Below are 18,568 nucleotides of genomic sequence, written 5' to 3'. Positions count from 1 at the left end.
GTGTTAAAAGTGTATATAGAACAATGAAGGAAGAACAATTTATTGTCTGTATGCATCTGAAATCTGACTAGTGTAATAAGTAGACTTCGTGGAATTGCCACGAGAATCGCAAGGTTTACTACGCACGCGGTATAGACTGTATGAGAAAGGGGCGTGTAAAGGATGGAATATGCCTCTGATGTAAACACTGAGCAGTATACTGCGGTTACAATAAAACCTGTATCCTGCATTCAAGAAATATAAAGAATGATCATTGAAGTAGGAAATGTCTAAACATGTAAATACACAATTATTTTATAGTGAGATATATTAACTCTTAAAATTTAATGTAAGATACATCATTCTTGAATATGTGCATTGCAGTGAAGAGTTACGTACATTTTGAGCGACTGCAAAGTAATCTTCTCCGATGGTCACTTAAACAGTTTTTATATTGGGAAATGTACGCTCAACATCACACGATGTAATACGTGCATATTTGAAGAACAGAAAGTCACAACTTTTTAGTACACCAACTTCAGACGTCTTGTCGTGACCTGATACCACATCATTTATAATACGAAGTTGTGAAGAGGCAGAATTTTTAGCAATAATGTTTCTCAACTCACATTTCACTTTTTCTGAAATTAGTGAATTGTTATTTTGGATAACGGTTTGTGATACTTTATCCACTATATTAAGGGCTTCTGAGAGTTGTAGTTTAGACGATTCTAACAGGGTGATGCTTTTGCACGCGATTTTAAAATTAGAGTCAGTGAACACAATATCTTCCAATATTCAGAAGGCAATTATTTTATAGCTGCAACAGCGGAACTGTCTGTGCTATCCAATGCATCAATTACCTCCATTATTTTGCCGTAATGTTCTGCATAATTCTTATCTGCACTGAACAAATGTTAAGCTTTGACTATTCCAACCACAGTAATGCAAAAACAAGTGCTTACATAGGTATACATTAGCTGTAGCTGCTCTATCTATTTGGACCGGTCACAACTCTTAACATGAACTGCTTATACTACGAGACCGGGCGGTCGCTCACCTCCTCTATACTACCGTACATCGGCAACCTGATAGCATGCTGCGTGTGGCAATTCAACGAAGTCTAGTAATAAGTATCTCGTCAGTGATGTATGCAATGGAGGGGGAAAGAAACTGGCCACCCTACCCCTTTATCTCCTGGCCTATTTGCCTCATGAGTGATGCCTTGTTGGTGTCACTTGTAGGGTTCAGACCATCGTTCTTAGGTTTCATACTTGTACACATATACAGATGCCATAACTTGAACAAACGAATAGCTGGTGTAATAAGTGGTGGGTTGGCAACCATGTTCGTGCGTCAACTGTTTTTCCGATGTCATGGCTTGAAAACAGTCCTCGCTTTACCCACAGTCTAGTATATACAGTCGCGAAGGTCAATACGTAGTAAATATGCAAACATTAGATAGTTGCTCACCACTAGGATCGCTAATATCGCCTCATTACAAGCAATGCAAAATAGTACCGTCACATTCTATTGTTTCTAGCACCCTCAAAACTCAAGGTTCGTGACTGTATATAGTAGACTGTGCTTTACCGATATGCAGTTGATATGACAACTGGATTGCGCACCACTTCATTTTGGTGTAGGACTGAAGGTCCTTTTCGCTGTTGGGGATCCTGAAAATGATGTTTTTGCTCAGAAATCGCAGGATCTGCATCAGTTGCGACAATTGATCGAATAGTCATTCATAAATAGATAAAAATCGTGAGTTATATTCTGTAAATCAGTGTCTACACGTTGTGAATTGTCCATCGAGAAACAGAACCTCCATTTTGAACAAAATCTGTAAAGGAATGTGTAATCAAATGTAAATTGAATGTAAAGAAGTGTTTGGGGAAAGCGACTTTTAACCCACCCTGTGTTATTGCTTTAACCTCCTCAGTCCTAGCGTCTATTATGGGATACATTAAACAGGACTTTTTTTAAATCCCGCCATCTCAAGAAGAATGTTTTAAATTTTCTTGAAACTAATTGAGAAAGTTTAAAAGAGACGGCGGCACCACCTAAATATGAATTCAATCAAATTAATTAACTTATATACCAGCCATACATGCTCCAAGATGGCTGTTTCTGGAAAGAAGGAGATGGAACGCATGCAAGTATGGATTGTTGATAATATTTAAAAAGTTAAAAGAAATATTATATTGAATGAGCTAAATAAAACACTGCTCTGTTTGATGGCATAATCAGATTCATGCCTTAAAATATGTACACTCTTACTAAAATTGAGATATACATTGGGTCTCCTATGGTAGACGTCAAGCTTCTAGATTTTAAAATAAAAATCGTTATTTTGTATCATATATTATAAAATAAAACTGAATATTCAATCCAACTAGAGTTGGTTTTCCTAAGGCGTAAGACAAATGTCGGGATGAGCCCTATAAGAAATGGGCCACTGACCTATATGCCCTTCCCCATATATATTCCCCTTTTTTTGTAAACGACATATGCCCTAGTTCAGAACCTATAAATTGTCTTTTAAATATACGAGGTCACTCAATTAGTCGCAAATTGAAAGGACAGGGACCTCTCAAATTGCAGATTTAGATTTCACGGCGCTTCTTCCGACGGCCTTCACATGCCTTGTCATCGAACAACAGATGACAGCGTCTTGCCATCCTAACGGCAAACACCAGCCATCTCCTCCTCGCCCCGTTCCGTGATCACTTGATCAAATCTCAGTCCCCCTCGCGTATGTGGTACCTAAGAGGTTACGTCCAATTTCGGCTTCCCCTTCAAAATTTTCTAGAGCTCCTTCAGTGGAGCAGCGTAACCCGGAGTGAGACTAGTGGCCAACAGGCTTGGAGCTCACATATTTAGTTTGTACAGCCCCCAACCCCTTGCAAGGACGCGTTTTGCGTACCTTTTAAATTTGTCCTCCCAATTCTCTTTCGATTTTTCGATTTCGACTAGAGTTAATGTAATTAATTTACAATACATTGAGTCCCATTGTCTCCTATAGGATACATCAGTTTTGAGTTACTTTCATTACTTGAATACTTTTCTCCTAATTTTTTCATCAGTACACAGTCCATTTGCAACACTTCATTAAAATTTCATGGATATTTGAAACTCGAAATTCTCCCCAGGACTGAGAAGGTTAATCATGATGAGATTCGTTCTTGTCCCAGGCGGAATTCAAACCCGCGACCGTATATTCCAAGCTACATCAAAACTACGTCCCTCAGCTGTTGCATAGGATATCGAATCTTTGACCTTCGCAATATAAAGTCAGTGATGCACTCCTTTCGTATCAAAGAACAAACAACGAATAAACTGAGGAGGAATTGGGTAAGGAAGTAGATACAGCGTCGTTAAAAGAATAAATTAAAGATACGAGGAAGAGGGGCGGCGGTGCGGGGAGGGGTGGGGCGGCTGAGTGTAATGGCTCGGAGCGGAGCGATGCGCTCAGTTCCGTTGCGGACAGCATCGCGAACAGTGCGCCGTGATTGGGGTCGCCTCTCAGCTGTCAGGTACGAAGCACGAGTCAACAAGGCGGTGGGATCTGTGTTCTCTGTTTGAAAATGTTGCTTGTCCACTATTTAATGCACATGTAACGATTATTTTTTTGTATTTCCCGTTGTGGGAAATAAACCGGTAAAATAGTGTCCCATTAAACGGAAAACGAACTGTTATGATAAATTTGCCTTATAAAGCTGCTGCTTGTAATAGTATGCTTTTGTTTTTCAGAATAAAAAAACACAATCGACTGTTAAAATGAGTTTACTAGAGCCGGAAGTATTTCCCGTTGTGAGAAATAAATCTGTAAAATAAATAGTGTCTCATTAAACGGAAAACAAACTATTATGATAAGTTTGCCTTATAAAGCTGCTGCTTGTAATAGTATGCTTTTGTTTTTCAGAATAAAAAAACACAATCGACTGTTAAAATGAGTTTACTAGAGCCGGAAGTATTTCCCGTTGTGAGAAATAAATCTGTAAAATAAATAGTGTCTCATTAAACGGAAAACAAACTATTATGATAAGTTTGCCTTATAAAGCTGCTGCTTGTAATAGTATGCTTTTGTTTTTCAGAATAAAAAAACACAATCGACTGTTAAAATGAGTTTACTAGAGCCGGAAGTATTTCCCGTTGTGAGAAATAAATCTGTAAAATAAATAGTGTCTCATTAAACGGAAAACAAACTATTATGATAAGTTTGCCTTATAAAGCTGCTGCTTGTAATAGTATGCTTTTGTTTTTCAGAATAAAAAAACACAATCGACTGTTAAAATGAGTTTACTAGAGCCGGAAGTATTTCCCGTTGTGAGAAATAAATCTGTAAAATAAATAGTGTCTCATTAAACGGAAAACAAACTATTATGATAAGTTTGCCTTATAAAGCTGCTGCTTGTAATAGTATGCTTTTGTTTTTCAGAATAAAAAAACACAATCGACTGTTAAAATGAGTTTACTAGAGCCAGAAGTATTTCCCGTTGTGAGAAATAAATCTGTAAAATAAATAGTGTCCCATTAAACGGAAAACAAACTATTATGATAAGTTTGTCTTATAAAGCTGCTGCTTGTAATAGTATGCTTTTGTTTTTCAGAATAAAAAAACACAATCGACTGTTAAAATGAGTTTACTAGAGCCGGAAGTATTTCCCGTTGTGAGAAATAAATCTGTAAAATAAATAGTGTCTCATTAAACGGAAAACGAACTATTATGATAAGTTTGTCTTATAAAGCTGTTGCGTTTAATAATATGCTTTGGTTTTTCAGAATAAAAAAAAAACACAATCGACTTTTAAAATGGAATTAGTAGACCCGGAATTTTATGTAGAATTGTTCAGTGAAATTATACATAAATATGTGGTAAAAATCTTAAGAAACGTGTTAACTAAATTTATAGTTTGTAGCGTACGGATGTGATAATTGTATATTGCGATTGTTGGTCGCGAGATTTTGAACGATTAATTTATCCTTAATATCAGGATTTTTTTTTTTTACAAATGAAGTAAATATAAAAACATACCATAATTTTTTAAGTTTCACGATAGGGTGACCAGATTTCCAAAATAAAAAAAACGGGACAGTTATTAAAGTTGACATGAATCAATATTTTATCTAAACATTCATAATTACTTGTGTTTATATAATGTCAGTGAGCAAAAAATCCAGTTTTATTTATTTTAAAGTAATAAATTCTACGCTGTTTACAATAACTAGGCTATAGGCCTAATAATTATACATAATACAATAGCATTAATACTTGGCTTTAGTCAATGTTAACCTTTTTCTATATTGCAACTAGTCTGGATTAATTAGCTTAACTTATCTGTTTAAAAATACTTCAGGTTAATTGGACCTTATATCCATGTCACTGTATTCTGAACTTGTTTCATAACAAAATTTTTTGCCTCATATTTCCTTTTAACTATTTTAACATTCTCCATGAAGATTAACTGTACAATCAGCATCATATTTCTTTGAATTTGTTCTAGAAGTGTTCGCTTTTCCTTCAGGAAAATATAGAAGTCCATGCAAGGCACATTTTTGAAATGACATTTTGTGATTAAATTGTCTTTATTGAATTCATTACGGTGACATCTGATGGAAACAAGATAGAATTAATCAATGTTTTACGTGATTATTAAATAAAAAAAAGAAAGAAAAAGAAATATTCCAAAAATAATTTAGAGAAACAGGACGCCATTTTAAAAAACGGGACATTTGGCGTCCCGATCGTACTTTTCTCGGGGCAGCGGACAAGAGGCTGAAAAAAGGGACAATTCCGTTAAAAACGGGACGTCTGGTCACCCTATTTCACGATCAAATAATACAATCCGTTGAACTCTAATTCGGGAGGGGGTTGACTGAATTGTATACTAATCGCTCACATAAACGCAATAATCATATTTCTTTTTGTACACAAAATTAATTGCAAATATGTACAATTGTTAAAATATTGACTCACAAGTTAAACTAAATTGTATTTCTAGAGCTTTCCAATCCTTTATACAGGCGAGAGCAAATATGTTTCCAGTATTTCACATTCTATTTGTCAGCAAATGGGAATTTTCCCTATAAGGACACTATGCTTTATAGATGCATTTTTTAAATCCTTACCTATTCATGGCATAATAATTGTAATATCAAATAAAAGCATGATAATTTAACAACAACATTTTAAACAAAAAATTATCAAGAGTATTTTTTTTCGACAATAACAGTATTGTTTATTGTATCTATTTATGAAAGTATGATTTGTCTAAAAATTAAGTAGGCCTATATCGAATTTTTAAAAATATGAAACAGAACTGAAAGATCAAAGTATATACTCTCATGCAGAATGACAGGAAAGTAGCCTATATGTGTATCAGACTCGTAAAAATATTTTAACGTTAAATTTTGAGACGTCCAAGGTAAATATTCTAATTCTGATTTCTTTATCTGTTTCGAAAATATTAGACTATACAATAGCGTAGATCTTGAACTCTACTGATTATTGCTACGCGAAAGATCGTGATTCGATTGTTTGTAAGACTCGTAATAGTAATATACGTTACAAGAGCGGTATGCTGACGTTTTCATGGTCGAGGAAAAGATTGAAAAAGCGAAACGTAGTTGAGCTTTTTTAATTTCCGAGAACATGAAAACAAACATACCGCTCGTGTATCGTACATTATTTTGTGCGAAGATCGTTTATTACATACCTGAAAGAGGAATTTCTAATTAGTTGCAATGAAATCTCCATCTTGGTTTCTGTTTAATGACGGCAACTTCGGAACACCAAAATATCTTTCTTCAACATTGTTGCTATAAAGTGTTTCCTGTGTTTACTATACTCCAGCAGGCCGTGATATACGTCTGTCTTTTTTTCCTCCCCCAGTCTATAAATGCGAACTTAAAACAAACGGTAAGGTTATGTAATGATTTATTTTTCATTTTAATATTTTAACAATATTATTTATATAACATATTGCAGTAATAACATCGGCATCTGGAATCTTGTTGATTTTTTCACGGCTTCCTTAATGTTACTTGCATTACAAATGGAATAATTTTTGTGGTGTTGTAGAGTTTACTTAATTTTTGCAAATATTTAAAAACAATAATTAACATTGCAATTTAGGTGAAATTGCAGTGGTAAGTTTCCAATTTATAATTGTTACTATGTTAAACGTCTCTAAAAATAATATGTTAAAAGCCTAAAGCAGTAAAATGAATGTCGCGCTTGAGCGGTAAGAAGAGGGAAATTGTTGTGTGTTACGTTGGGAATACTGAATGTGGTATTTCACACTTACGGCGTATTGGTTCTGTGCGGAAAACAAGCAAATACGCACGATCTCGCACAAAAGAATAAATTCTCTGCATTGGCTTTTATTACGGAATGTTTAATCATTTAATTTCCCCATATTTCTGTTATAACTCTCTTGTAAACTTGTTTTTTAAATTCAGTTTAAAGCTTTACTTATATAGCAATAAATTTTACTTTGTGTTATATAATCGTTATAAAATTATTCTTTACTTACGGTACTATTGTCGACCCTCTTCACATGATTTACTTAACTCTTTTACATGTACGTATGTATATTTACACATATGATACACAGATGCTGGAAGAAATCGTAGTTAGACACGGAGCATTTGTAACTACACACGCTTTTTCATGTCATATTCTACCGTGATTTGTAGTCTTGTCTTTTTCATTCAGTTGCTGCTAAACTTGTACGAGATTGAACATACCGCATTCCTTTTTCATTGAGGACACGATACCAAAGTTTCATACTGTTCAAACAGTTGGTTAGCCGTAGTGAGTGAGGACATGGAAAATCACACATTGGAAGTAGGGCAGATGGAAAACGGATGTACTCGTACTTAGTGTTTGTTGAGCAGGAGAGGAAATAATTCATTATGAACCGGATTGTTTACCGTTGGAAGTATCAAATAGTAATCCTGAAATCTAACGTTTGTTGTTAAAAGTGGAGTTGGATAGTAAGACTGGTTAAATTCCAAAATTGAATTAAATATTAAACACGCTTAATTATTTTTTTTTTATTCTTAGATAGAATATTTCAGATACAGTTGAAGTTCGCATATTTTGGCCTTCATTTATTTGGTTTTGTCTGTCATTCGATTTATTTCAGAGTACAATTTTATTTATGTTCTTTAGATTGAATATGAATTATTAAAATTCTGTGCTGCATGTTTCTATAGAACTAAAGAAAACCATTAGCGTTTCATATGGTGCAAATGGTTCTTTGCAGCGAAAGAAGATCCGGAAGCCATATTCCGCTTAGCTGGGGAAAAAGTACAGCAATAACAAAACCTAGACCAAGAGAGCTTTATAATATTACATACAGCCCTCTTGACGTAGACAGAGTTGTAATGGTTCAAATTTTATTTTATCGAAACGTATAAGGGATGTATGAGAAACAAATTTTAAGAATAATAAAAAACCGCTATAGTCGCAGTGCAAAATTTTGTATCTCACACCGAGTCATATACTTAGGAACGCTCTTTGCACCGTGTCATAGATGTAGAAACGCTCTTTGTGTCGGATCATAAGCATAGAAACGCTCTTTGTACCGTGTCATAGACGTAGAAACGCTCTTTGCACCGTGTCATAGAAATAGAAACGCTATTTGTATCTTGTCATAGACTTAGAAACGCTCTTTGTACTGTGTCATAGACGTAGAAACTCTCTTCGTATCGTGTCATAGACGTAGAAACTCTCTTTGCACTGTGTCATAGACGTAGAAACTCTCTTTGCACTGTGTCATAGACGTAGAAACTCTCTTTGCACTGTGTCATAGACGTAGAAACTCTCTTCGTACCGTGTCTTAGACGTAGAAACGCTCTTTGCACTGTGTCATAGACGTAGAAACTCTCTTCGTACCGTGTCATAGACGTAGAAACGTTCTTTGCACTGTGTCATAGACATATAAACGCTCTTTGTAACGTGTCATAGACGTAGAAACTCTCTTCGTACCATGTCATAGACGTAGAAACGTTCTTTGCACTGTGTCATAGACATATAAACGCTCTTTGCAACGTGTCATAGATGTAGAAACTCTCTTCGTACCGTGTCATAGACATATAAACGCTCTTTGCAACGTGTCATAGACGTAGAAACTCTCTTCGTACCGTGTCATAGACGTAGAAACGTTCTTTGCACTGTGTCATAGATATATAAACGCTCTTTGCAACGTGTCATAGACGTAGAAACTCTCTTCGTACCGTGTCATAGACGTAGAAACTCTCTTCGTACCGTGTCATAGACGTAGAAACTCTCTTCGTACCGTGTCATAGACGTAGAAACGTTCTTTGCACTGTGTCATAGACATATAAACGCTCTTTGCAACGTGTCACAGACGTAGAAACGCTATTTGTAACGTGTAATAGAAGTAGAAACGCTCTTTGCAACATGTCATAGACGTAGTAACGCTCTTTGTACAATGTCATAGACGTAGAAACGCTCTTTGCACCGTGTAATAAACGTAGAAACGCTCTTTGCACCGTGTAATAAACGTAGAAACGCTCTTTGCACCGTGTCATAGACGTAGAAACTCTCTTCGTACCGTATCATAGACGTAGAAACGGTCTTTGCACAGTCTGAAAGACGTAGAAACGCCCTTTATACCGTGTCATAGATGTATAAACGCTCTTTGCACCGTGTTATGGACGTAGAAACGCTCTCTGCACCGTGACATAGACGTAGAAACGCTCTTTGCACTGTGTCATAGTCGTAGAAACGCTTTTGTACCTGTCATAGACCTAGAAACGCTCTTTGCATCGTGTCATAGCTGTAGAAACGCTCTTTGCATTGTGTCATAGCTGTAGAAAGTCTCTTTGTATCGTGTCATAGACGTAGAAACGCTCTTTGCACCGTGTCATAGCTGTAGAAAGTCTCTTTGTATCGTGTCATAGCTGTAGAAACGCTCTTTGCATCGTGTCATAGCTGTAGAAACGCTCTTTGCATCGTGTCATAGACATAGAAACGCTCTTTGTATTGTGTCATAGACGTAGAAATGCTCTTTGCACCTTGTCATAAACGCAGAAACGCTCTTTGCACCTTGTCATAGACGTAGAAACTCTCTTTGAATCGTGCTATCAGACTTTGTCCGCTATTAGTGCACACCGCTATTAACATTATCCCTATGTATCACTTAGCAGCAAAATAACTTTGATTGAGCCGACAGTTGATTGATTGATTGATTGATTGATTTTTTATTCTATACAGGACCATATACACGGATATACACGTCAATTACATAATAAATAAGAAATACAATAAAATTTAAAAACATTACAAGTTAAAATACATTTAAAATAAATAATGTAATCAAGTATTATTGCATAAATCATAATTTGTGATTTAAGAATTCTTTTACTGAATAAAAAGTCTGATCAATTAAAATCTGTTTAACTTTCACTTTAAATTTTGTATAAGGTAAAGTTTGTATCAGCAATGGTAATTTATTAAAGAACATAATGCCAGTGTAGGCAGGCGATTTTTCACATTTCACAAATCCATTATTTTTTATTGAAAACATATGTGCAGTTTACGCAGCCATAGAATGCGATCCAGCAAGCAGTGATCTTACTTATTTTGCTCCCGCAATAGTCATTTGTTAAATAAATTGGAATTAACGTCACAGTCTAGTATATACAGTCGCGAAGCTCAATACGTAGTAAATATGCAAACATTAGATAGTTGCTCACCACTAGGATCGCTAATATCGCCTCATTACAGGCAATGCAAAATAGTACCGCCACAGTCTATTGTTTCTAGCACCCTCAAAACGCAAGCTTCGTGACTGTATATAGTAGACTGTGGTAACGTTTCATTTCTTATTGTTATTGTTGCTTTATTTTTAGTTGATATTTCATTTTCATTTGCATTAATTCTTACCATATCTAAGTTACGATAATTATAATTACAAACGTATTTTTGTTGATTTTTATGAAATAGAATATAAAGAACAAAAATAATAATTAAAATAAAGTTAGAATACAATTCAATCACATTTCGGGTAATTTTTCAGAATCAATTAATTTTGTCCTTGCTATGTTTTCTGGAGTCCTCGAAAAACGCTGGGCTATAAAAGTTATTACGATTTCTTATGGGCACCAGTGTACGTGTTTCTTTGTGATTGAATACAGATTGTCTAGTCTTGTGGGTTTTAAGAGAGTGAAGGAAATGAATGCCTATTTTCTTACTTACTTACTTATTTACATACTTACTTACTTAATTACTTACTTACTGGCTTTTAAGGAACCCGGAGGTTCATTGCAGCCCTCACATAAGCCCGCCATTGGTCCCTATCCTGAGCAAGATTAATCCATTCTCTATCATCATATCCCATCTCCCTCAAATCCATTTTAATATTATCTTCCCATCTACGTATCGGCCTCCCTAAAGGTCTTTTTCCCTCCGGCCTCCCAACTAACACTCTATATGCATTTCTGGATTCGCCCATACGTGCTACATGCCCTGCCCATCTCAAACGTTTGGATTTAATTTTCCTAATTATGTCAGGTGAAGAACACAATGTGTGCAGTTCTGTGTTGTATAACTTTCTCCATTCTCCTGTAACTTCATCCCTCTTAGCCCCAAATATTTTCCTAAGCACCTTATTCTCAAACACCCTTAACTTATGTTCCTCTCTCAAAATGAGAGTCTAAGTTTCACAACCATAAAGAACAACCGCTAATATAGCTGTTTTATAAATTCTAACTTTCAGATTTTTTGACAGCAGACTGGATGATAAAACCTTCTCAACCGAATAATAACAGGCATTTCCCATATTTATTCTGTGTTTAATTTCCTCCCGAGTATCATTTATATTTGTTACTGTTGCTCCCAGATATTTGAACTTCCCCACCTTTTCAAAAGATAAATTTCCAATTTTTATATTTCCATTTCGTACAATATTCCCGTCACGAGACATAACTTAGTCCTATACTTTGTCTTTTCGGGATTTACTTCCAAACCTATCTCTTTACTTCCTTCCAGTAAACTTTCCGTGTTTTCCCTAATCGTTTGCCTATTTTTCTTACTGAATAAAATGAAGATTGAAGCGAATTTAACTCCATTTAGAACGTTTACATTATAGGCCTACATTGCAAAAGCGTCTTCGTCACGATATAGCCTATTGCAATCGTATCTCGTAGGCAATAGAGGAAAAACGAGAGGCAACTCTGCAGTCACGACGTTGTATTGTGTTTTTATAGATTCGTCTGATATTTATGTTCACGTGGAAAAGGTATGATATTCGCATTGCATCACATGAAATCCATTCCACTACATTGTTTTAAAGATGTTGCTTTACTTTGAACTTGTTTTGAGAAAAGCAAGCAAATTGCACATTTTGAGGCACTGAAGGCATTATTTTTTGGACTGTGTACAGCTGTTAAAAAGAAGTGGCCGCAATCGTGAACAGCGAATATTTTCTAAGTCCGCTTCGGATAAGGGTGATGTTACAAGATGCATGCGCCTAAATACATAAGTGTTCTGCCCATTGGTAGGCCTTTCACTGCAAATCCAGCATTCTCCGATCTTTCCTATTTTCTGCCTTCCTCTTAGTCTCCTCATATGATCCATATATCTTAATGTCGTCTACCATCTGATATCTTCTTCTGTCCCGAACTCTTCTCCCGTTCACCATTACTTCCAGTGCATCCTTTAGTATGCTGTTTCTTCTCAGCCAGTGACCTAACCAATTCCTTTTTCTCTTCCTGATCAGTTTCAGCATCATTCTTTCTTCACCCAGTCTTTCCAACACAGCTTCATTTCTTATACCGTCTGTCCATTTTACACGCTACTTTCTTCTCCATATCCACATTTCAAATGCTTATGTTTGTTTCTCTTCATTTCATTGTAATGTTCATGTTTCTGCCCCATAAAATGCCACACTCCACACAAAGCACTTTACTAATCTCTTCCTTAGTTAATTTTCCATAGGTCAGCAGAAGATGCTCCCTTTTTCTATTAAAAGCTTCCTTTGCCATTGCTATCCTCCTTTTGATTTGCTGGCAGCAGTTCATGTTACTGCTTATAGTACTTACTTACTTACTGGCTTTTAAGGAACCCGAAGGTTCATTGCCGCCCTCACATAAGCCCGCCATTGGTCCCTATCCTGTGCAAGATTAATCCAGTCTCTATCATCATATCCCACCTCCCTCAAATCCATTTTAATATTATCCTCCCATCTACATCTCGGCCTCCCCAAAGGTCATTTTCCCTCAGGTCTCCCAACTAACATCCTATATGCATTTCTGGATTCGCCCATACGTGCTACATGCCCTGCCCATCTCAAACGTCTGGATTTAATATTCCTAATAATGTGCTTATAGTACATCCCAAGTATTTGAAGCTGTCCACTTGCTCTATTGCCTCATTTAGAATTTGCAAGTTTATCTTCTTTATTTTTCTTGCGACAGTTATTATTATTATTATTATTATTATTATTATTATTAATATTATGTAGACTATTCTATTATTTCAATTATCTCATTGTACTAAATTTATAATTTTATAATTATTATTTGATCAATGATTGATGTAGACTATTATATTGTTTGTATTTCATCTCATTGCCATTTTCTATCATTCATTCTCATCATCATTTGTTGTTTTGTTCTGTTTTGTATCGTGCAAAACTGTAATTGGCCTTGTGCTGTTGTTTTTGCACGTTAATATTCTAAATAAATAAATAAATAAATAAATAAGTAAATAAATAATCATTAATTTTATTATTATTAATATTATTATTATTATTATTATTATTAATTTTATATTATTATTATTAATTTTATATTATTATTATTAATTTTATATTATTATAATTATTAATTTTATTATTATTAATAATTTTATATTATAATTATTAATTTCATTATTATTAATTTGATTATTATTATTATTATTATTATTAATTTTATTATTATTACTATTATTATTATTAATTTCATTATTATTATTATTAATTTTATATTATTATTATTAATTTTATATTATTATAATTATTAATTTTATATTATTATTATTATTATTATTATTATTATTATTATTATTATTATTATTTAGGGACATTAAATCCAGACGTTTGATGGGCAGGGCATGTAGCACGTATGGGCGAATCCAGAAATGCATATAGAGTGTTAGTTGGGAGACCGGAGGGAAAAAGACCTTTAGGGAGGCCGAGACGTAGATGGGAGGATAATATTAAAATGGATTTGAGGGAGGTGGGGTATAATGATAGAGACTGGATTGATCTTGCACAGAATAGGGACCGCTGGCGGGCTTATGTGAGGGCGGCAATGAACCTTCGGGTTCCTTAAAAGCCATTTGTAAGTAAGTATTATTATTATTATTATTATTATTATTATTAATTTTATATTATTATAATGATTAATTTTATTATTATTATTATTATTATTAATTTCATTATTATTATTATTATTATTATTATTATTATTATTATTATTATCTAATTGGGTCACAAATCGCTTCATGAATTATGACAACTATTCTCAGGACATTTCTGCAATCATCTTTTCCATTCAATATATAACTCTCACACGCCTATGCCGAACGTTCATTATCAGGACAGTTATGTTTAGTTACTCTCTCGAAACTATTTGCTTAATGGTAGTATATTATAAATCATTGCCGCGGGCTATCGCCACGTACCGTCTCCTCAGATAAAATCAACATTACCAGTTATTGAAGTTGTTCTTGAACTTGCGTGCAGTTTGGCAAGACATGTTGCATTGACCCTAGGCAAACACCTGCGTGAGTGTTCAGTCCAAAGAAAATCTGTCCTTTATTCACTGGACAGCTAACATCCGTAATATATTCTACGAAATATTTCTAATACGGGAGTACGCACAATGGTAAGGTCGAGTGTGTATACATGTCTTCAATTCTGTACGTGTGGATTGATCCTGACCAAAAGTGGAATGTGTATTGTTTATTTCTATGACACCTCAACGTTGCCAAGTGTTCTCCATTGTTGTAATATATACGTAGCCTGTTTCAAGCCTTGGATGCATGCTACTTGCAGTATGATTATCATTGACTATTACACTTTTGCTACGTCATACTACTTTGACCAATAAAACGGTACGAAAGGATGTCTTTCAACCAATCATGGCTGCTTATTGCACAATTTTATCACTTCCCTAGCATGTGTTTGTTTTATCACTTCACTAGCATTTGTTTCTTTGTTTTACAACATTTAAAACTGCAAATTATTTACGGTACTATAAAATATGCTTGCGATCGTCATTTGTTTACAGCATAGACAGTCAACTGAAAATGGCGGCTCCGTTGAAACGTTTTCGTGAAGCTAACATTAATGAAATACAATTTCAGTAAGTCAATTAATATTTTATTGTATTAGAGTACTTTATTTCTTCTAATCTTTATATATTTTCTTCTAATCGTGTAATAGTCAATTAAATCCCACTCGAGTTTTGATTTTCTCTAGATAAATCAAAACCTCTAGTGAGATTACTGTTGATAATTTTAGTAAGCCATCTTTTTAGTAACAATCATTTCACTACCAGCTTTTAAGAAACCCGCAGGTTCATTGCCGCCCTCACATAAGCCCGCCATCGGTCTCTATCCTGAGCAAGATTAATCCAGTCTCTACCATCATATAGCCCACCTCTCTAAAATCCATTTTAATATTATCCTCCCATTTACGTCTCGGCCTCTCCAAAGGTCTTTTTCCCTCCGGTCACTCAACTAACACTTTATATGCATTTCTGGATTCGATCCTACGTGCTACATGCCCTGCTCATCTCAAACGTCTGGATTTAATGTTTCTAGTTATGTCAGGTGAAGAATACAATGCATGCAGTTCTGCGTTGTGTAACTTTCTCCATTCTCCTCTTAGCCCCAAACGTTGTCCTAAGCACCTTATTCTCAAACACTCTTAACCTCTGTTCCTCAAAGTGAGAGTCCAAGTTTCATAACCATACAGAACAACCGGTAATGTAACTGTTTTAAAAATTCTAACTTTCAGCCTTTTTTGAGAGCAGACTGGATGACAAAAGCTTCTGAACCGAATAATAACAGGCATTTTCCATATTTATTCTGCGTTTAATTTCCTTTCGAGTGTCATTTATATTTGTTACTGTTGCTCCAAAGTTTTTGAACTTTCCCACCTCTCCAAAGAATAAATTTGCCATTTTTATATTTCCATTTCGTACTATGTTCTGGTCACGAGGCATAATCATATACTTTGTTTTTTTTTTTCGGGGTTTACTTCCAAATCTATATCCTTACTTGATTCACGTAAGATTTCTGTTTTTCCTAATCGTTTGTGGATTTTGTCCTAACATAATTATATAAAGAAACTTGACAAAAAAAAAGTCGAGATGCTGCAACTCACCTTCTATATTTTCACAGAAATAAACGCTTTTAGCATCTAAGACACAGGAAAAGTGCTTTTGGCAAGCGTCTTTGTACAGCGAATTTTCCGAAAAATATTGTCGGTCACGGATTATATACATATTCAGTATCTGTAAGGTTATTTTGAGAGAAATTACGCATATAAAATAGAAACAAAATTATTTTATTAAAAAATGAATGGATCTTATTAGAGAAAGTAACACAGAATGGAGAATTACTTTGAATCGGCTCTGAGGATTCTTTGCTCTTACATAAAATGAAATGATGTACCCTATCTGTCTTCCAAAATGATCGGTAAGAAAGGAATTATTCATTATTTGTATAAGTATGCGTCGAATCGGAAACTTCTTCACACAGAAAGTTTGAGCTTATGATTATATGTAAGACAATTGTTATGCAAGTTTAGCACAACCTTCTTCGTTACGAAAATATTGAAAAAGAGAATTACTTACTTCCCACAGAACGAGACTTCCAATTGAGAACGTCTTTGGACAGAACTTTTAGGAGTAAAGATTTTTATTTTGTGTAATAATAGGTCCCATAGGTCTAATATGTCGTTATTCGTTATAACACAATGAGCGTGCTCATGAATATTGCTAGTGCTGAGACCACTTAGTTCGTCAGAGACTCGCCAGAGTGCACTGAAGGCAATTGGTCTACATTACACTGGTAATTAATTATGATAAATAATTATTTGCATATAGAAAGGGAAGTGGGGTACCTGAAGAAAACTTCTATGTTAGTTTGACCACGGGCTTGCCAAACAAAAGTTATAAATTCAAGGTGGATCAACTGGGATTTGAACTCAGCCCCCTGGGTTCTGGCCAGCGCGTTAGCAAAAGATATAGATATAACAAAACTAAATTATTCTCACAATTATTGTAATCACATCGGCTGCGAAGTATAAGAAAGGGAAAGCTACTTGAATAAAGAAAAGTATTGCTGTGATGTACCGAAGTACATAAGAATTTTTCTCCCCTTCACTCATCCTTCATCACAAAGAAAAGTAACTTAAAAGAATTTCAGAGAATGGGAATAAATACTGCATCTCATGTATTCTGAGACAATCTCATTTCATTTGACTTTATTTTTCTGTCCAAATGTCTAAAAAACACTTTTTTTTGCACGATACTGTATTTTTTCGTCGCTACAGCAAACAGTCGCCACGATTGAAAGTCGATTTTACTGCATTCAGAGTTGCCAACCTAGATAAGTATCTTGAAATATTACAAATAACTGTTCTATACTTGTTTTTTTTAAAGGTGGGACATGACAGGAGCGCTGCGATCGGAAAAACAACTGAATGTCACATAGCGTGGTAGGTCTGTTGCTATGGTAACAACGGTTGAGTTGCCAAAGTTACAGTTCCCACGTGGCGAGTGCTTAATAGCTCTCCTGGCGACATTTATTGTGCACACAATGTTAGCATTGGTACGTTTCGTCTTTGATTCTCTGTTGATTTTTGTGTTGTTTTCTTGCCTTCGCGTCAATTGTCAATGAATGTTTTAACGGCAGCCATCTTAACGACAATTGCTAACTTCCATCAGCTGGCAGCGTGGTAGTCCATATTGGCAACATGGCACTGTAGTTCCAAGCTCGGCCGCTTAATTGACATGTCCCATCTTTCAAAAAAACAAGTATAGAGTTGTGATGAAAACCACTGTATTGTATTGTATTGTATTGTATTGTATTGTATTGTATTTATTAACATTCCATGGTATTCATACATGCTTACAGCTAGAATATGGAACAAGTCAAAAAGCTTAATACTATTATAAAATCTTAATTTATAGTCACAGTCTAGATGAAATATATACAGACGAGATTTACAATATAGTCTACTAGTACAACACATAGTTTTAGTATCAATTTCATGAAGTGTTATTGAAAGTCATGAATTCACCTACAGAATAGAAGGCGTGAGAAATTGGGTACTTCTTTAATTTAGCCCTAAATAATTTTATGTTTTGAGTTTCATTTTTTATATCGATAGGGAGGCTATTAAAAATTTTTACTGCCATATAACGCACTCCTTTTTGATAGCACAATAGACTTGCCGATGGAGTATGAAAGTCATTTTTTTGATGTGTATTTATGCTATGAACTGTTGAATTAGTTACAAAGTTTTCACGATTACATACGAGGAAGACTATTAAT

At 34.8% G+C, this 18,568-nt stretch overlaps 1 protein-coding gene across 2 annotated transcripts in view; it reads left to right on the top strand.

The window, feature by feature from the left end:
• The first annotated feature begins 3,451 nt into the window (after window positions 1–3,451).
• The window catches only part of LOC138703710 (neprilysin-11-like), a 265,024-nt gene continuing 249,907 nt past the window's right edge, over window positions 3,452–18,568 (top strand). Inside the window, exon 1 of one of the 2 annotated variants that reach the window (XM_069831833.1) lies at window positions 3,452–3,515. The gene's annotated coding sequence lies outside the window, so the exon portion shown is untranslated. Of the gene's footprint in view, window positions 3,541–18,568 lie in introns of both variants that reach the window. The other variant, XM_069831834.1, reaches the window with a different exon arrangement.

This window comes from Periplaneta americana, chromosome 7 (assembly GCF_040183065.1).
Source record: "Periplaneta americana isolate PAMFEO1 chromosome 7, P.americana_PAMFEO1_priV1, whole genome shotgun sequence".
Classification (NCBI taxonomy): Eukaryota; Metazoa; Arthropoda; class Insecta; order Blattodea; family Blattidae; genus Periplaneta; species Periplaneta americana.
The sequence above is the reverse complement of the archived record's forward strand: the minus strand, read 5'-3'. Positions and strand labels throughout refer to the sequence as shown.